The sequence below is a fragment of the Mustelus asterias genome, chromosome 11 (genome assembly GCF_964213995.1).
Source record: "Mustelus asterias chromosome 11, sMusAst1.hap1.1, whole genome shotgun sequence".
Classification (NCBI taxonomy): domain Eukaryota; kingdom Metazoa; phylum Chordata; class Chondrichthyes; order Carcharhiniformes; family Triakidae; genus Mustelus; species Mustelus asterias.
The window spans coordinates 93,693,630-93,715,165 of record NC_135811.1 but is presented as its reverse complement, the minus strand read 5'-3'; the positions used below and the strand labels follow the sequence as shown (position 1 = coordinate 93,715,165).

General features: G+C 41.9%; 1 protein-coding gene across 2 annotated transcripts in view; it reads right to left on the bottom strand.

Annotated features, from left to right (window-relative positions):
* The window catches only part of etv4 (ETS variant transcription factor 4), a 131,907-nt gene extending 113,118 nt beyond the window's left edge, over positions 1 to 18,789 (bottom strand). The window contains exon 1 of one of the 2 annotated variants that reach the window (XM_078223976.1): positions 18,650 to 18,789. The gene's annotated coding sequence lies outside the window, so the exon portion shown is untranslated. Of the gene's footprint in view, positions 1 to 2,342; positions 2,429 to 18,649 lie in introns of those variants that run through there. The other variant, XM_078223978.1, reaches the window with a different exon arrangement.
* Between the last annotated feature and the right edge of the window lie 2,747 nt (positions 18,790 to 21,536).

Here is a 21,536-nt window from a genome sequence, read left to right as displayed (position 1 = left end):
GACTCCTCCACCATTGGGAACATTCTTTCTGAATCTACCCTGTGTAACCCTGTTAGAATTTCTATGAGATCCCCACTCACTATTGTAAACTCCCAATATAGGAATGATGGCAACCAATTTACACACAGCAAACTCCCACTGGCAGCAGCCTGAATATAATATTGATGATGGGATAAATATTGGACAGGGGATAATTCCAACGCCCTTCTTTGAAATAGTTACATGGAATCTTTCAGAGGTGGATGTCCAATGTTGGAGGCTGATTTAGCTTCTCATCCGGGAAACGGCACTGCTGACAGTGCAGCATTCCCTCAGCACTGCACCGGTGTTTCAGCCTCGAGTTTTGTGCTCAGGTTCTAGGGTTCAGAGATTTTAGCCATTGCACAATGTGAAAAAGTGTACCTTTTACGAAACAATTTGAGAGAACATTCAAATGGAAGCTCTGCTCAGAATGTCAATGCATTGCTATATCCATGGATTGCATTACAGTAAAATCACTGGAACAATCTGTGGCAGCGGTAATTAAAGTTTAAGTTTATTTATTAGTGTCACGAGCAGGCTTACATTAACACTGCAATGAAGTTACTGTGAAAATCCCCGAGCCCCCACGCTTTGGCACCTGTTCGGGTATACTGAGGGAGAATTTAGCACGGCCAATGCACCTAACCAGCACATCTTTCAGACTGTAGGAGGAAACCGGAGCACCCAAAGGAAATGCATACATGGGGAGAATGTGCAGACTCTGCACACACAGTGACCCAAGCCAGGAATTGAACCCAGGTCCCTGGAACTGTGAGACAGCAGTGTTAACCACTGTGCCACCCAGCAGCTCTCGCTGCTGTGTCAGAAGATCATGAGTTCAAGCCTCAGTCCAGGACATGATCAGCACATAATCTAGGCTGAGGCTCCAGAGAGTAACTAGACATGAGAGAGTGCTACATTCTCGAGGTACCACCTTTACATCAAGATATTAGGAAGTCCACCCAAAGTGCAACAGTTATCTTTTGAGTAACACCTTTAAAAACTGGTCATTTATCTCATTGTTGTTTGTCGCATCTTGCTGTGTGCAAATGGACAGTCACCCATTCCTACAAACAGTGACCTAACTTCAAAAGCTGTGAAACATTCACAGTCACTTCATTGCAGTGTTAATGCAAGCCTACTTGTGACACTGATAAATGAACTCAAAAAATTTCAAGAAATGCTGGGGATGTGAAAGGTGCTATACAAATGCAAGTTAATTGTTTTTGGTTCATACACATGCAACTGAGTTATAGCCTAATGCATGAAGATGCTACACTTGAAATATTAACTTGACTACTCACTATACAGATGCTGATTGACTTGCAAAGTGTTGGCAGCATTTCTATTTTGATTTCAGAGCCTGCAGTCTGACAACTGTTACTGAATCTATTTTACCCACAATTGCATTTGAGGGATTAGCGAAGCGTCTGTGATTTATTTCAAAGTAAGGAAGTGCTCTACTGAGAAAATTAATTCTGCATTTGAAAACAATTTCTCCAAAAGCCAGATAAAGTTGAAATTCAATTACATTTCTGTGAATGGTGGGTGGAAACACAGAACTCGGCGGTACAGTATATTCTGAGGGATTAACTTGTGGAAATGGAACAATAGCAACAAACTTAGACTCAAATTCACTTCAACAAGAATGAAGTGGAATAAATAGGTGACAGGGATGGCTGCTGACATCTTGATTTGTGCCTCTACGGATAAGATTTCATGCAGGGCCTTTTTTAAACAATAGACCAGTTTATGCCAGATGTATGGATTAAGTATCACCAGTTTACTTCTGAGGGTTATTTCTGAAACAGGCACTGGCCATTTTCTGTGACTCAGTTGCACATCACTTCACATCTGACACAGTGCACAAATATTGCCAGTGGCTGCCGCTTTTGAAACTGTCTTTTCTCGCAACAAAACTTTTTGTCAGCTCCAATTATGCAATCTTTGGTGTCATGTCCATTTCCTGAATGGAAACATGAACTTCAGCCACACTTCTCCATCCCGTAGCAAAAAGCTTCCATAAACCGAACAATGTTTCATGGCCTGTGCAACAGTGTTGTCAATGATTACAGTGTTAGGTTGAAAGAGTCAGTGTGTGGTATTGACCAGAGAGACACAACAAAAATAAGTGCTTTGCTGAAAAATAAAATTAGTGTCCCTGCCTTTTGATTACTTTATTGTTTAATACACCACAGACAAAGCCCTGTTGTGTGTCTCTTATAGTCACTAGCGGCAGTAATGCTGTCTTAACAGAGAATGAGGAAGTGACAAGAAAAATCCATAATGACAACATATGTATATAAAAAGACAGGACTCACATTTATGCAGCTCCACTCATAAGCTCAGAATGTTCCAAAGCAATGAAGCAAGTTTGGCCTGTAGTCACTGTTGTGATGTAGGAAACCTGGTAGCCAAATTGAACATAGCAAGATACCGCAGACAGTAATGAGATAATGACCAGATGACCTGTTTTTGTGATATTGATTGAGGGATAAAGATTAGCCAGTGCAACAGGACGATCTCCCTTGACATGGTGCCATGGCAGCTTTTATATCCACCTGAGAGGGAAGATGAGGCCTCCTTTCAATGTCTCCTCCAAAGGTTTAGAACCTCCAACAATGCAACACTCCCTCAGTACTGCACTGATGTCAACCTGGATTGAGTGCTCTAGTCTCTGCAGTCTGACTTGAACCTACAACCTCTTAATCAGAGGTGAATGCTACCAACTGTGACATGGCCAATAGATGGCTAAATATATTACTGTATATTGAACCAAAAAGATTAGCCATTAACAATAACTTTAAAAAGCACAAACTAAACTGACTGAAAAGAGCAGATTTGTAAATGAACAGGATTTAGCTTCACTGAGGAAATACAAATTATTTCATGCTTGGTTGTGGAAGACTGTATTTATACCACAAATTCAAAACAATAACTTGTAGTTGCATAGAACATTTTAAAACAGCTAACATCCCAATAGACTTCACCGAACCAAAACCAGGTGCTGAACAACAATAGCAAAATCATGAGGAAAGTTGGCAGATGGTGAATTTGAATTCAATTTTTAAAAATCTGGAATTAAGAACCGACTGATGACCATGAAACCATTGTCAATTGTTGGAAAAATCCATCTGGTTCACTGATGTCTTTTAGGGAAGGAAATCTGCCGTCATTACCTGGTCTGGCCTACATGTGACTCCAGAGCAACAACAAGGTGGTTGACTCTCAACTGCCCTCGGGCAACTAGGGATGGGCAATAAATTTTGGCCAGCCAGCGACGCTCATGTCCCACAAATGAATTTTAAAAATGCAGGACAAAAGTGATGAGTTTTGAAAAGGTTGGAAAACCAGGTTGTTTGGGGTGCAGTGACTGAAGGAGAGTTTCTGATCATAGGGCCAAGATTGGTTGGTAGGTTCTGATTCTGAAAATGGAGCAGTGCCAGTTAGAAGAGCAAAGGCAGACAGGGATGGATGAAGATACAGAGATAGGTGGCAGCCACTTAGAATTCAGTGCTTTGGATGCTGAGGTTTCAGATGAGTTCAGAGTTGGTGAAATGTAGGGGATCAGTGAGGAGAAATGATAAAGAACCATAAAATCCCTACAGTACAGCCATTCGGCCCATCAAGTCTGCAGCAACCACAAACTCACCCTATCCCCTTAATCCCTATTTACCCTTGCTAGTCTTCCTGACACTAAGGAGCAATTTAGCATGGCCAATCAACCTAACACACACATCTTTGGACTGTGGGAGGAAACCAGAGCACCCGGAGGAAATCCCACGCAGACACGGGGAGAACTCCACACAGGCAGTGACCCAAGGCCAGAATTGAACCAGGGTCCCTGGCACTGTGAGGCAGCAGTGCTAACTACTGTGCCACACTGCCACCCCATAACTCTCTGTAAGAAAGCAAGCCTAGAAGTGGAAACCATCTGGGTGGCTTGGGCAGAGAGAGCAATATTACAGAATGAAAAGAAAAATGCATTATGGACTTTAATTCAGTGAACATAAGAGCCAGGAGCAGGAATCAGCCAGCTGGCCCTTCGAGCCTGCTCTGCCATTCAATAAGATCATGGCTGATACATAAAGAGAAAATGCTGGAAAATCTCAGCAGGTCTGGCAGCATCTGTAAGGAGAGAAAAGAGCTGATGTTTTGAGTCCAGATGACTCTTAGTCAAAGCTGAGGGTCATCTGGACTTGAAATGTCAGTTCTTTTCTCTCCTTACAGATGCTGCCAGACCTGCTGAGACTTTCCAACATTTTCTCTTTTGGTTTCAGATTCCAGCATCCACAGTAATTTGCTTTTGATCATGGCTGATCTTTTGTGAAATAAAAAAAATAGTGAAATATGCTATTATCATGATGAAATTATTTTAATATAATTTCATATTACATGAACAGTATCTCAACAGTGTTCCTTGAAAGTTCCCTTAGAGGAATTGAATGGATTACTTGCATTAATGGAGTGCTTTCATTGACACTTTTTATTAGAAGTGAATCTGACCATTGAGGAGAGCTGAACATGGAGGATATTAGAGTTTTTGTTTGAGTGCCTCTTAGTTTGCACTGTTTATGTGTATCATTAAGTGCACGCAGAATATTGTTTAGCCAGAGAATTGTGCAATCCCATTATAGATTGTCAGATTGTTGACTTGCCACATTCCTACTTGCTCTTTGACTCAGTACTGTAACACAGAACTGTGTGGTGGGGGCGAGAGAGAGAGAGAGTAGGAAATGCCACTGTTGCTGCAACTGAATAATTCACATTGTGAAGGCATTAGAGGAAATGAATTGAAAAACAGCTCCCAGACCATAAATAGAAGCCATGTGATGTCTAGAGTGTGAGGCGCCCATTTATATTTCATCCAGAGAACTTTGGAGCAACACAAATTAAAAACTAAACAAAGTCAGTGAATAAGCACTATGGTCTGGATCTTACTGTTGAGATTATTTAATGAATATTTAATAGATTTGTCGGATTTTTCTTTATGATAACAGAAGTTAATCCCACCATGAAATCAGAGGAACGTCATACAAATGCATTTAGCAGCTGAACATTAATACCACAAGCAGCCATTTCTGGGATTATATTTGAAAGATCTCTTTTGTCATTTTGGGAATGAGCTTGAATATTCCAACGTCCTTAATGCTGGATGGGAGAGAGATTGGATAGGCTTGGGTTGATTTCGTTGGAGCAGAAAAGACTGAGGGGGCGAGTGAATAAGGAGCAGCTGTTCCCCTTTGTTGAAGGGTCAGTCCAGTAAGAAGTCTCACAACATCAGGTTAAAGTCCAACAGGTTTATTTGGTAGCACAAGCCACTAGCTTTCGGAGCGCTGCTCCTTCATCAGGTAAGTGGGAGTTCTGTTCACAAACAGGGCATATAAAGATACAAACTCAATTTACAAAATAATGGTTGGAATGCGAGTCTTTACAGGTAATCAAGTCTTAAAGGTACAGACAATGTGAGTGGAGAGAGGGTTAAGCACAGGTTAAAGAGATGTGTATTGTCTCCAGACAGGACAGTTAGAGAGATTTTGCAAGCCCAGGCAAGTCGTGGGGGTTACAGATAGTGTGACATGAACCCAAGATCCCGGTTGAGGCTGTCCTCATGTGTGTGGAACTTGGCTACCAGTCTCTGCTCAGCGACTGAGTTGTCGTGTGTCATGAAGGCCGCCTTGGAGAACGCTTACCCGAAGATCAGAGGCCGAATACCCGTGACCGAACTCCCACTCACCTGATGAAGGGGCAGCGCTCCGAAAGCTTGTGGCTTATGCTACCAAATAAACCTGTTGGATTTTAACCTGGTGTTGTGAGACTTCTTACTGTGTTTACCCAGTCCAACGCCGGCATCTCCACATGAAGGGTCAGTCACCAGGGGACATAGGTTCGAAGTGAGGGCAGGAGGTTTAGGGGGGGGGATTTGAGGAAAAACGTTACCCAGAGGGTGGTGAGGGTCTGGAATGCGCTACCTGTGAAGGCGGGTTGCCTCATATCCTTTAAAAAGTACCTGGATGAGCACTTGGCATGTCACAACATTCAGGGCTATGGGCCAAGTGCTGACAGATGGGATTAGGTGGGAGCTCAGGTGTTTCTAATGTGTCGGTGTGGATGCGATGGGCTGAATGGCCTCTGCTGCGCTGTGTGATTCTATGGTTCTACAAGTTCACACTCCAATTTGATGATCCAAATGCCAAATAATCAGCCAGAAAGTACAGTGCTTGCTGTCGACCATCCAGGCATGATGGAGTCATTTTCAACTTGCCAGTTGAGCATAGCCCCAGCATTACAGACCAGGCACCAATAATAGACACTGCCAGAGAATCACATGGTTGCTATAACAAATCCCTGGCCCACAGGACTGGTTTTATGCTCTGGTGGTAAATTGAAAATTACCTCTGATATTTTCACTCTGTGAAAAGCTAAACAAGCTGTGAAGGCTGGAAGTTATTTCAATGGGAGAGTTCAATCAACCAAACATATATTGAAATATCCAAGTGGTTCAGAGTCAGAGATGGTAAATGGAATGCATAATTGCATTGTGAGCGAGTGCGTCAGGGAAGCCACATGAGGCAGTGCGTACCTTGAGTTGGTAATGCTGCAATTTGGATTATATACAGGGGAAGAAGTCATGACACCTGTGACACACAATCATTAAATTCAAAATAAACAAGGAATCAGAAATGTCAAGTGGGCTTTTTCCACGTTGCTATGTTTTCTGGCAGCTAACTGCGATGGAACCCATTAGGGGTCACTCATTTAAGACAGAAGAGGAGAGATTTCTTCTCTCGGAGAGCTGTGAGTCTCTGCAAGATGGTAGTCATGATGTCGGGATTCCGGCGTTGGACTGGGGTAAACACAGTAAGAAGTCTGACAATACCAGGTTAAAGTCCAACAGGTTTATTTGGTAGCAAACGCCACTTTTGCTACCGTTTGCTACCAAATAAACCTGTTGAACTTTAACCTGGTGTTGTGAGACTTCTTACTGAGTCTCTGCAAGAGGCAGTGGAAGCAAAATCTTTGAACATATTGAAGGCAGAGCTAGATAGATTCTTGATAAGAGGTGAAAGGTTATCGGGGGTAGGCAGGAATGTAAGGTTACAATCAGTCAGCCATGATCTTATTGAATGGTGGAGCAGGCTCAAGGGGCTGAATGGCCAATCCCCGCTCCTAATTCATATAAACAAGAGTAAACTCTATCAGTGGGAAACTGATAGATATTACAACCGTCGCTTAAATTTTATGTAGTATATTTAATCAAACATCCTAAGGAACCTCACATAGATATTATAAAACTAAATTAGACACTGAGTTACATAAGGAGACAATGGCACAGTGGTTAGCACTGCTGCCTCACATCGCCAGGGACCCAGATTTGATTCCCGGCTTGGGTCACTGTCTGTGCGGAGTCGGCATGTTCTACCCGTGTCTGCGTGGGTTTCCTCCGGGTGCTCCGGTTTCCTCCCACATTCTGAAAGACGTGCCTGTTAGGCGCACTGGCCATGCTAAATTCTCCCTCAGTGTACCTAAACAGGTGCCAGAGTGTGGCGACTGGGGGATTTTCACAATGACTTCATTGAAGTGTTAATGTAAGCCTACTTGTGACACTAATAAATAAACTTAAACTTGAGGTATTAGGTTCAGAAAACCAAAAGCTCAAAGATGTAGGATTAAAGAGATTTTAAAGGAGGTAAATGAGATAGGGAACGAGAGGCGTAAAGAGGGAATTCCAGAGTTGAGGGCTTTGGCAACCAGCAATTACAACTGGGGATCCTCAAGAGACTGGCATTAGATGAGTGAAGATACCCGAGTTAGTTGTGGGGCTGGAGGAGATCACAGAGATGATAGGGAAGGGTGAGGCCGTTACAGGATGCAAGAAACAAAACCTCCAGATCCAACAATGTTTCAGCCACGCATGGCATAATATTTGTCCTGCCTTGGGACAATATGGCCCCTTCCAATCAGTTAGTTTTTATTTAACGGGTACAAGATTTGCAACTCAGGGGAGTTTCACTCAGGAGAATGGGTTTCTGTGACATATGTTAATTCGCATTGTACACATCACAAACAAACTGAGAACGATGCAGTGATACCTCGATTGTCTGTGCCTCAGTTATCTGTCCTCCCAACAATCTGCATGATAAAACCTTCTGTGAGATTATCTCATCACGCATCCCACTAACACCTCCTGTCTGGTAGCAATCAACTTCAACCCAAGAAAGATTAAGTTCAGTTGCTGCAATTTGTATTGTACTTATCTACGTTTTACCGTTGGTGTATGACCAAAATCTCAGGACACTTAATTATTTATCAGCTTCCATTAATGGGAGGAGGGGCCTCATTTATTATGGTCGATACATTTAGATAGCAACTCTAACATAACAAAATGTCCCAGGCTGCTTCTCAAATCCCCTGGAGCTTCCACAGTAATGGGAATCCTATAACTTAGTAATCAGTTTTTATTATTTAATGGCTTCCCTTGCTGATGGTTTCTTCAATCTAGCTGTTATGCTAGCATTTAAATAAAAGTTCTCAAGTGATTTATTTAAAAAAGGGCGCACACAAGATCTTGAGATTTGTTTAGCCATTTGATATAGTTCTCAGAACACCACTCATACCTTCAACCTATTATCCAACGATTCCTTGTATTAATGCAGCAGTGTCCCTACCCTGTGATTTTCTTTTTTTTTGGGTGGGGGTGGTTTTAAAAAATTTCCCCCCCCCCTTTTCCTTTTTTATTCTTCTCCAAAGATGTGCGGGTTAGTGTGGATTGGCCATGCTAAATTGCCCCTTAAGGGGATTCGCAGGTTAAATACGTGGGGTTTTGACAATAAAGCCTGCGTGGGATTGTTGTCGGTGCAGGCTCGATGGGCCGAATGGTCTCCTTCCGCACTGGAGGGATTCTGTGATTCTTCTTCATCTTATTATCTTATCCTTTCCCAGTTATTTCTCTTTCACTTCCAAATGTGAGTGCATTAAATCATTGCTGTAGTGTAGCTATTTATTGCTGTTAAAACTTAATAAACAGAAATTTAAAAGAAATAGTCCAGTGTCTGGGCCTTCGTCACTCTTTCTGGAATTTAATGTTAGCAGCTTTGATGTAAAGAACAGTTCTTAATTGCATTAATGTTTCCCTTTATTATCTTGAACTCCTGACTGCCTGTCATAACAGATCTGAACATATTATTTCAAGTCTACTCAAGGTATCTATTTAATGCCATCGGATTCGATTTAATAAGTCTCTTTTAACAGAGACTTTAAAGTGCATTTTATACGGCAGTATGTTATTTCCAGTAACAGAATAAAGCCTAGTATACCTGATAATTCTTTGTAGTTATTAGTTTTGGGGTGAATATATTGCAAAAAGAGTATTTGTGGATCAATGTTCACCTTTGACACCATGACCAGCAGAACAGAAATAATAGAAACTAGCCCCAACTCTCTCGTCATGCATTTATCAAAAGTATATTACCGAGAGAGAGGTTCCTAAACTGTAATCTCAGTAATGAGTTCACATGACAATAGTTAGGCAAAGTGAGCTTCACTCTGTGGTGTCAGCCAAAGCCCTCAGCAAGACTGCTAACAGTAATTACTCTTCCAGGTATCCATTATTCTGTACGTTATGGAAAGCTAAAGCAATCTCCTGAGATCCCCAGAGAGTTGCAATTTGGGATACTTTCCGGGCGTGGTGTATGGGACAGGACTCAGCCGGAATATGCCGCAAGACATGATGGATCCAATTTTAGTCTGGAAATGAATGGGATTTGAGTTAAAGTCTCATCTAGAACATAGAACATAGAACAATACAGCCCAGAACAGGCCCTTCGGCCCATGATGTTGTGCCAAGCTTTATCTGAAACCAGGATCAAGCTATCCCACTCCCTATCATCCTGGCGTGCTCCATGAGCCTATCCATTAACCGCTTAAATGTTCCTAAAGTGTCTGACTCCACTATCACTGCAGGCAGTCCATTCCACACCCCAACCACTGAGTAAAGAACCTACCTCGGACATCCTTCCTATATCTCCCACCATGAACCCTATAGTTATGCCCCCTTGTAATAGCTCCATCCACCCGAGGAAATAGTCTTTGAATGTTCACTCTATCTATCCCCTTCATCATTTTATAAACCTCTATTAAATCTCCCCTCAACCTCCTCCGCTCCAGAGAGAACAGCCCGAGCTCCCTCAACCTTTCCTCATAAGACCTACCCTCCAAACCAGGCAGCATCCTGGTAAATCTCCTTTGCACTCTTTCCAGCACTTCCACATCCTTCTTATAGTGAGGTGACCAGAATTGCACACAATATTCCAAATGTGGTCTCACCAAGGTCCTGTACAGTTGCAGCATAACCCCACGGCTCTTAAACTCCAACTCCCTGTTCATAAAAGCTAACACACTATAGACCTTCTTCACAGCTCTATCCACTTGAGTGGCAACCTTCAGAGATCTGTGGATATGAACCCCAAGATCTCTCTGTTCCTCCACAGTCTTCAGAACCCTACCTTTGACACTGTAATCCACATTTAAATTTGTCCTACCAAAATGAATCACCTCACATTTATCAAGGTTAAACTCCATCTGCCGTTTTTCAGCCCAGCTTTGCATCCTATCTATGTCTCTTTGCAGTCTATAACAGCCCGCCATCTCATCCACTACTCCACCAATCTTGGTGTCATCAGCAAATTTACTGATCCACCCTTCAGCCCCCTCCTCTAAGTCATTAATAAAAATCACAAAGAGCAGAGGACTAAGCACTGATCCCTGTGGCACTCCGCTAGCAACCTGCCTCCAGTCCGAAAATTTTCCATCCACCACCACCCTCTGTCTTGGATCAGACAGCCAGTTACCTATCCAATCGGCCAACTTTCCCTCTATCCCACACCTCCTTACTTTCATCATAAGCCGACCATGGGGGACCTTATCAAACGCAAATGTTACAAACCATTGGGGACAAATTGCAATATTTTTGTTGCTTGCTATCAGTTAAGTGGAAGATTATTTGCTAGGAATAAAGCAGCAAGATAGTGCAAAAAAATAGATAATTGCATTCTTTTTATAGGATCTACAGAACCTCTTTAGCGTCATTTCTTTGGAATTTTATAGACATTTAAGGAGTGAAATAGTTCATTGTCCTCTAGTCCAGAGGGTATCCTTCAAAACACATTGTTTATTTCAACTTTGATGAATCATTTTATCAGTCAAACTCTACATACACAAAGTATTTCTACATGTCTGTAAATTCATATGGTCGCCAGGTGAAATGACCACAATTGTGAGGGCTGCACCACAGCATTTAAAGAACTAGTCTGAAGATGATCTAACTGCTATCAAATATTTTCATCAGCTCTTCATTGTCCATTGGAGTATAAAATGTGTGACAATATCAATTTAAAGACATGAATGGGATGAGATTAGAGGGTTTTAGTTCAGTTGGGCAGCATGGTCAGTGCAGGCTTGGAGGGCCTGTGCTGTAATTTTCTTTGTTCTAATATCGGATTTGACAATAAATAAAGGTATGAATGAACCGACCAGCAAATAGGGCTTCAGTGCATAATATCAGATTTGCGTTGCATTATATAAATGAAAGTTATTGTTGTCATAGCCTAGGCAAAAGTCATGTATGGATAGATGAAATAAATACTACAGAAGAAGTTCGTAAAGGGTCTGCACATCATTGCATTCGTAGGGAATACGTGACACTTGCAAAGCAATAAAACACAAAATCCGCTCTTTCCAACATAAAATACAACAGCACCTTTATTATAGCTGAAGCATATTCACTTTATGAGCCGACTGAAGCAAAAACCTCTCTTTTTGCGAAAGAATGCTCATGTGGCTTTCAGTGGTTAATCCTTTTAGTGTCTCAAGTATGCAAATGTTAGATCTGAACACTGAAAAGTATATTCAGAAGCTAGGTTCTGAAATGTATCTCTTAATCTCCTCCCACATCAGAAACACTATCTTTTGATCCTTAATTTACATTCTGTGCCGATGTGGCACACTTATGAGATTGAAGACTAATTAAAGTGGGTAGTTAACATGTTCAATACCATTTCACTGTTTAATTCCACTTTGAAACATAACATGTCCTCCATAGGAAGAAACTGAAAATAACTTTGCTGCCAACACAGTGATACAAATGATGTTGTTCAATCCCGAGTTGATGTTATTGGTATGCAGGCAGTAGGATTCTAGTGTGTTATGTTGCTCTGTTAAAATTGTTAAAGTTTATTTATTAGTGTTACACGTAGGCTTACACTACATTGAAGTTACTGTGAAAATCCCCTAGTCGCCACACTCCGGCGCCTGTTCGGGTACACTGAGGGAGAAGTTAGCAACTCCTGCAATCATCAGACAGTTATTAAGTTTGGATATTTTATTTGATTTGATTTATTATTGTCACATGTATTAACATACAGTGAGAAGTATCTTTTCTTGCGCGCTATACAGACAAAGCATACCGTTCATAGAGAAGGAAACGAGAGAGTGCAGAATGTAGTGTTACAGTCATAAATGAGTTAGAATGAAGTTTTGGAAGCATAGAACGTGAGTAAAAGATAGAATTAGAAGCTTTGCTGGGCACAGCTTGCAAGATGTCAGTTCGCTCCGGCGCCACCTTGGAATCTTTTATGTAACCATCCCTTTTTTTTTAAAAAAAAGCTAGAACCATTGTTCCACAATGATTTATTGTATACAGGTTACTGGGATTTTATTTTACACTGTTATACACACAGTGTGTTGCGATCATGAACCACAAATCTGTTCAGCTTTCTGTGAATACAAGTCAATGATCTTGCAGGAAAAAAAAGTCTGTCAGTGCAAGGCAGGGAATTACAGAATACCTTCCCAGGCAGCAGGCAGTGCACAGACTGGATACAAAGGTTGAATTGCCAGGCTGGGTTGCTGCTCGTTTTTGGTTAGTTAACTTTGGTAAATAGTGATAATCACTGGGGCAGTGACATACATCATAACGCTCTTCTCTAAATTCCCTTCCCTCATAAGGTTGAACACAATATAATGACTGGCAATGAAAAGTGAGAATTTAATAAAATATGTTTGTTTAAATTTTCTGATCAAAAAAAGGTTTATTTGGATAACTTAATTCAAAATAAAACAATTGCAAGCAGTTAAAGTTTAATTTATTAGTCACAAGTAGGTTTACATTAACACTGCAATGAAGTTACTGTGAAAATCCCCTAGTCACCACACTCCAGCGCCTGTTCGGGTACACTGAGGGAGAATTTAGTGTGGCCAATCCATCTAACCTGCACGTTTTTGGACTGTGGGAGGAAACCGGAGGACCCGGAGGAAACCCACGCAGACACAGAGAGAACGTGCAAACTCCACACAGACAGTGACCCGAGCCGGGAATCGAATGAACCCGGATCCCTGGAGCTGTGAGGCAGCAGTGCTAACCACTGTGCCATCCAACAATATCTAGTGGGTTTTTTTCTGAACAGGCTTTTCAAATTGGTCCTCTCAAAAGGTATTTGTAGTATTGTACTTATGCCGGGTTTTTGTTGTCACTTTGCCCCTTGTACTTTTGCAGCAGTGAAACTCTTGTATATTTATTATGTAAACTTGAATAAAAACTTTTAAACTGGAAGAAACTGAATTTTAAAGATGCGGCACCTATAAAATAAATAACATTTTTTCAACAGAAAAAAATAAGTTGGCAGCTACTTAATGGAGCTCAATGAATAGCAAGAATGCTTCACATTATGTAAAGCTCGTGAATTTTTCACGAATGCGCACTTAGACCTTTCACACCTATGGAAAAAAAAATCTCTCCATCACAGATTTATCCTCTTTGTATTCAGCGCGTATTTGCCATTTTCCTCCTTTTTACGCAATCAATACAATCTCACATCTGTGTGATATTCCAGAAGCTTCTACAACACGGATACAGTTTCCTATCGGCTTTACCAGAATATCTGAAAAACAACTTTAAGTAATAAGCTAAGAAAAGTCAAATAAGGACGTGACTTCACATCAGTGAGGGTCCAGCACAGTGCCCGGAACCTTTCTCTGATTTAAGGTGATTTAAGGTGAATGAATTGGATCAGATGGGGACAGGTCTCTCCCTGAACACCACAGTAAAACGATGAATATTAAACTTTACCGAATAATCGGTACGAAAAAGGGCACTGTTTTATATGAGAAATATACATAAACTGCCAAAAGCATGTTCTAATGTGGTTCTAAAGGCTGGAAAGGAGAAATATTGAGCCATCTTCAGTCACTAATCTTCCACACACATAATTTGAAAGGAATTTAGGGATTAATTATGTTGATGAGATCTTATATTTTACATTTACAACTAGATTGAGTTTAATGAAAGCCAAACAGATTTAAATTTGCCTCTGACAAAGGGTCATCCAGACTCGAAACGCTGGCTCTATTCTCTCCCCACAGATGCTGTCAGACCTGCTGAGATTTTCCAGCATTTTCTATGTTTGTGTTTCAGATTCCAGCACCTGGAGTATTTTAGAATCATAGAATCCCAACTGTGCAGAAGGAGGTCATTCGGCCCATCGAGTCTGCACGACCACAATCCCACCCAGACCCTATTGCCACACCCCACACATTTACCCTGTGAATCCCCTGACACTCGGGTCAATTTAACACGGCCAAACAACCTAACCCACACATCTTTGGACCTTTTTGCCTTAATCAGATTTAAGTTTACTAGCAATGACCAATTTTAAAAAAATCTCCATGGGTAAATTCAGTAAAGGTTATCATAGAATCCCTACAGCTCATTCGGTCCATCAAACCTGTGCCAGCAACAATCCCACCCAGGCCCCATTCCCATAACCCCATGTGCTTACTCTGCCAATCTCCCTGACACTAAGGTGCAATTGAGCATGAACAATCAACATAACCAGCATGTTTTTGGACTGTGGGAGGAAACCAGAGCACCCAGAGGAAGCTCACGCAGACACGGGGAGAACTCTACACAGAGTTACCCAAGGCCAGAATTGAACCTGGATTCTTGGTGCTGTGAGGCAGCAGTGCTAACCGCTGCGCCACACCTGTCTAGATTAAAAAGAGTATCTCCACATCATAGATTAAAAAGACCCCAAGGCAATTATTGTCAACAGTGAGTAGAAGATCTCAGCCAATGGAAAGGTTAAACTGGCCTCAGTGCCCACAGACCAGACAAGGAAAAAGAGTTCTTGCTATTTATTTGATTTTCCTTTCTGCAAGTACAGTCATGTTGATATCAGCTGACAATGAGACCAGCCTCAGCTGTAATGCTCTGCGCAGTCCACTGGCCTTTAAATAGTCATGGTTTTAAAAGTTTATTTATTAGTGTCACAAGTCAGCTTACATCAACACTGCAATGAAGTTACTGTGAAAATCCCCGAGTCGCCACACTCCAGTGCCTGTTTGGATACACTGAGAGAATTCAGCACGACCAATGCACCTAACCAGCACGCCTTTCAGAATGTGGGAAGAAACCGGAGCAGCTGGGAGAAACCCACATAGACATGGGGAGAACGTGCACAGTGACCCAAGCCAGGAATCGAACCCGGGTCCCTGGCGCTGTGAGGCAGCAGTGCTAACCACTGTGCCACCCCAGTTAGCATTGAAGAATGGTCACTTCTGAAAGATTACAGAAGGTTTCTGGCACTTGTCTAACCATCCCTAAACAGATCTGCAGTTTCAGGAAAGGAGATTTAAAAAGGATGGAATATTCCTGCTAATATATAACAACTTGCATTAACAGAGCACCTTCACATCCCAATCCATTTAAAACATGGTCAATCTTCTTACATCTATACACAGTGATATGGTCAACATTATACCGAGGTTTAGTGACATCAATGCACTTTCCTTTCTTTTCACAAGTATTGTATACAATAGGGCTGTAATGTTTCAGCAAGCTGTCAAGGACCAACTCCTCTCGTGACATCTGGGAGACACGAGATACGAGTAGGATTTTTGTCAACAATTAGCATTTTGCAGAAAGTACAATTCCTGTTTATAAACAAGGCAATCAGCTGGGATTGCTGGGTGGTCAACATCGCTGAAGAGCAGGGTGGGGATTTATAATGGAGATATCTACCATCAAAACACATATTTTTTTTAAAATCACTATTCAAATCATTGAGGAAAATTAGCCAGGTTGCCACTCCTAATGACTGTCCATCACACCCTGCTGAAAGAATGTAGGCGTAGAGTTCAGACAAAGATGGGCGGGGGAGGGAGGTGCTGTTACCCAAAGTATTCAAAGAATCATAGAATCCTACAGTGCAGAAGGAGGCCATTCGGCACATTGAGTCTGCACTGACCCAATCCCACCCAGGCCCTATCCCCGTAATGCATTTACCCTAGCTAGTCCCCTGATACTAAGGGGCAATTTAACATAGCCAATCAACCTAACCCGCACATCTTTAGACTGTGGGAGGAAACCAGAGCACCCAATGGAAACCCACAAAGACACGGGGAGAATGTGCAAACAGTGACCCAAGCTGGGAATCGAACCCGGGCTCCCAGCACTGTGAGGCAGCAATGCTAATAATATCTAATGAGACTCTGATGGAGGGTTATCCAGACTTGAAACGTTAGCTCTATTCTCTCTCCACAGATGCTGTCAGACAGCATGTTTTTGTTTCAGATTCCACAGTAATTTGATTTTATAGAATCCCTGCAGTGCAGAAGGATGCTTATTCAAATAACATGTTGACAGGCACTGTGGAGAACAACAAGGGAATAGTTACCACTTAAACGGGACCCTCAAAGGCAGACTGATTCCCAACGTGAGTGAGGAAAGAAAATTGCAGCAACAAAAGTTGGCGAGCTAAAAAAACTGCAACAACTTCCCACTTTGCCCATAGGTTTTAAACAGTCTGATCCTAACTGCTAAATGAGGTAGCCTAGTCAATCCAAAATAACCATCATGCAGCAACTGGCGCCCAACCACCTTCTACCATGGGGCAGCACGGTAGCACAGTGGTTAGCACTGCTGCTTCACAGCGCCAGGGATCTGGGTTCAATTCCCGGCCTGGGTCACTTTCTGTGTGGAGTTTGCACATTCTCCCCGTGTCTGCGTGGGTTTCCTCCGGGTGCTCCGGTTTCCTCCCACATTGTGAAAGACATGCTGGTTAGGTGCATTGACCCAACAGGCGCCAGACTGTGGCAATTAGGGGAATTTCACAGTAACTTCATTGCAGTGTTAATGTAAGCCTTACTTGTGACTAATAAATAAAGTTTAAACTTATTGAAGGAGGCAAGTCCTTCAAATGGGTAAAGAAGCAATGAACACACTTCATGCAACCATCATTAGCAACATCGAGAGGGCTGTTTAAGATCCCTTCTGTTCGAATTAGTCTGTTTTACAAGACAGTGCATTTTTCCAACACTTGGAGTTACAACTCCATCTTTCTCATTCTAAACAGAAAAACTGAAAACAATCATGACTAAGACCTGATATTTTCTTTACAGCTTTGGCTGTCCTCCAACGAAACATTTGAACCTTAATATTTCTTCATCTTTGTTCTTTCTGCCTTCTAACTGGTTACTATTATATTCAAGTTTGAACTGAAAGAAAGGTCCTTCAGATGTCCCAGCATCTGCACATTGAGATATCCAAAGTGTTGGAGAAAGAGAGAGACAGTGCGCCCTGATTGAACAAAAGCTGCTGCCAGGTTTTAGTGACCTAATCCTAAAAAGGGTAAGGATTAAAAATTACCTTCGGCTCCCAAAATAGTGAACAAAAAAAAACAAGCAAAACCTTTCCTAATTAAACAGTTTTATTGTTTTACTGTCTAGGAACACAATCTTGAAACACAAAATTCTCCAATCAGATCACAGCTGGATAATATAAAAAAAAGTTACATGTAAATACAATCTGCAAGCTGTATTTTCCATTTAAGTTTATTTATTCGTGTCACAAGTAGGCTTACATTAACACTGCAATGAAGTTACTGTGAAAGTCCCTTTAATGCCTAAAAGTCTAAAGACACACTAATCAATTTGCGCTCAAAGTGTGAATGAGCTTGTGGTATATTTTCTTTAAAAGTGCCATACATACATAACCTCTTCACTTTTAGAAAAAAAAACTGTATTGGGGACCCAACTCTGAATGGCTTTGCGACAACGAAAAAACTAAAAGTCAATTTACTGAAACAATTCGAATAGCTTTCATTCGTGAAATCAACATTTAGGAAATAATTAAGCTATGATTAAAATTTACAGCGAGTCGGATGTTTTTTTTTGCAATGGGGAGGGGTGTATTCTGCTCACAATGCATTTGCAAATATGAACATTTGTTTTGAAAGCATTGTTCTTTTCAGTAAGGTGAAAAGATGTCTTAAATGGTTTTAAAAAATATACACAGAAACATATAGTTAAAGGTGCAATATTATTATTTTTTCAATAAGTGAGGTGACCGTGGATTTCAGTCTTCGGTGTGTGTTTCTGGGAGAGTGCAGCTTTAAGCTCGTCCCATGTCATTTAAGCTATGTTTGCTGGGATCAGACTAATAAAGCACAAAGCAGATCATAGCGTGATAAGCACCGAACGTCAGGGAGTGGGGGAGTAGGGGGCGGGGGGGGGGGGGGCTGAACAAACTGCTGCCACAAGAAATCAAACTTCATCCCAAAAATTATGATCTCACCTGATTTATGGAACTGTTTTGGCTGATGCAACATAAATCCCCGGAATCGGAGCGCTGCACATGTAAAGATTTTTTTTTCCCTTTCCCCACTCCCCCCCACCCCCCCGCCCCCCTTTAATAAGTCTGTGTAGATCGACTTCAGTGATGGTTGCAAAAGACTTGTTTTTCTTGCTCCAGTCAGTTGTTTACCCAAGGGATTCGGCGATTGGTTCATTTCCTCTTTCACGGGCTCAGATTTCTTGTCTGAATGACCTGACTCAGTCAATGACATGACATTAACAAAGACTCCAGCCTATGAGAGGTGAGAATCGAGGTGTTATATTACCTGGAAATGACAGGCTCCACTCCCACCACCACCCCCCTAGCTCCAAGACCAATCAGAAACCAGGAACTCTGTTCCATTCATAGTTCTGATCCTCTGCCATGGCCTCTCATTCACAAAAAAAAACTTTCAAAGAGTCATTCATAAAATCTGGAAGCGGTGGAAGTGAGTATTTACTCAGGCAAAATGTATTAAACAATCTATTTTTTTTTGCCTAACTGGAATTTCTTTAACATGGTTTTTTTTTTGCAAACACAGAGCTGCTATATATCAAGTTTCTTAGTTAAAGATTCTTTCATAAGTTAGTTAATTAACAGGTATCAGGCTATTTCCTTCACTTCTGGCTCCAACATGCATACACACTGGAGTACTATTTACAGAGAATTTTTTTTAGTTTACAGAGAAATGCTGGAGTCAAATCTGGATCAACTCTTGGCCTTACATTATGTGGGGTTGTGATGCAGAGGCACCAGGCATGGTAGGAGAGTTGCATCATACAAACATATCTCCTCCTCATTTTCCACAGACAGTACTGGAGACATAAGCCGCGGTGCTGTTAACCCTGTAAATCATTCTACCCAGGCAGATTTGCGAAGAATGCCTTTGTGAGAAGCCTTTGGGGCTTTTGTAAAGTGTGCTTTCAGAGTGACTTAATGGTGGCATTTACAGAAACATAGTTGCCTACATATCGCAGTTGGAGCAAAGGCACATTAGCAGTCATGATTCACGTACAAGGACATTGTACGCTACTTGTAACATTAGCCAGTTTAATAGATCATTTATTGGGGATGTCACAATCGGGATACAGAAATGGGAAATATTTTTGTCATTCATGTTTTGAAGCTTAGGGGATTGGCTTTAATACAGCGACCAGGGAATTCCACGGGATATTTTTATTAGGTTCAGACACGTCCTCAGAACAAGCATTAACTCTTCATGTGCCGTGTGCAACAGCATAGAAAAGGCCCTTCAGCCCATCGAGTCTGCACCAGTTGTCTCATATCCTTGAATGTTATGAAATGCTCATCCAAATACTTGTTAAAGGTTGTAAGGTTTCCAGCCTCCATGACCTCCCCAGGCGGTGCATTCCAGATTCCCATCACCCTCTGAGTGATTTTGTTTTCTCAAATCCTCTCTGAATCTTCTGCCCCTCACCCTAAAACTATGCCCTCTCAAAACCCCTCATAATCTTATACGCCTCAATCACATCCCCCTCAGGGCAGAATGGTGGCACAGTGATTAGCACTGTTGCCTCACAGCGCCAGGGACCCGGGTTCGATTCCCAGCTTAGGTCACTGTCTGTGCGGAGTTTGCACGTTCTCCCCGTGTCTGCGTGGGTTTCCTCCAGGTGCTCCGGTTTCCTCCCACAGTCTGAAAGACGTGCTGGTTAGGTGCATTGACCCGAATGGGTGCCAGAGTGTGACGACTAGGAGAATTTCACAATAACCTCATTGCAGTGTTAATGTTAGCCTTACTTGTGACTAATAATAAATAAACTTTACTTTAAAAAAAACTTTTTCTCTGCTCTAATGAAAACAACCCAAGCCTATCCAGTCTCTCCTTAGAGCTCAAATGCTCCATCTTGGTGAATCTCCTCTGTACCCCCTCTAGTGCAATCACGTCCTTCCTATAGTGAGGTGACCAGAACTGCACACAGCACTCCAGCTGTGGCCTCACCAAAGTTCTGTACAACTCCAACATAACCTCCCTGCTCTTATACTCTGTGATGTGGAGATGCCGGTGTTGGACTGGGGTAAACACAGTAAGAAGTTTAACAACACCAGGTTAAAGTCCAACAGGTTTATTTGGTAGCAAAAGCCACAAGCTTTCGGAGCCTTAAGCTCCTTCCTTCGAGCCGGCATCATGACTACCATCAACACCGCAAACTGCCGGCTCCAAGGAAGGAGCTTAAGGCTCCGAAAGCTAGTGGCTTTTGATACCAAATAAACCTGTTGGACTTAAACCTGGTGTTGTTAAACTTCTTACTTATACTCTGTGCCATGACTGATAAAAGCAAGTGTCCTATATGCCTTTATTCACCTACTCTGCTGCCTTCAGGGATCTGTGGGTAAGTCTTCTGGGAAAGTAGGGGCGTTGGTGGGCTTTCTCAACTATAGTGTCGGCAGGGGTGGACTAGGGCAGGTTGTTGGTGATCTGGACACCTATAAACTTGAAGCTTTCGACCATTTCTACTTTATCTCCATTGATGTAGACAGGGGCATGTTCTCCACAACACTTCCTGAAGTCGATGACAATCTGCTTCATTTTGTTGACATTGAGGGAGAGGTTATTGTCGTCGTGCCAGTTCATCAGATCATGATCTCAACTCTGATTTCAAGCTAGTGCTGCCATTTTGCTCCAGCCAGTGAACTCTCCGAGCCTCGCAGAGCTGAACATGTTGAACAGTGGGATGGAAACCACACCAATGCTATTAAAAAGAATCATTAACTACTTCTAGGCTAGTTGCTGATGAATTTCTTCTGCTTGTTGCTACAATTTTACAAGTGTTTAGTGATGCCTATAGTTGTTTAAATGTGCAATAGTCTACAGGGAGTATTGTGAAAG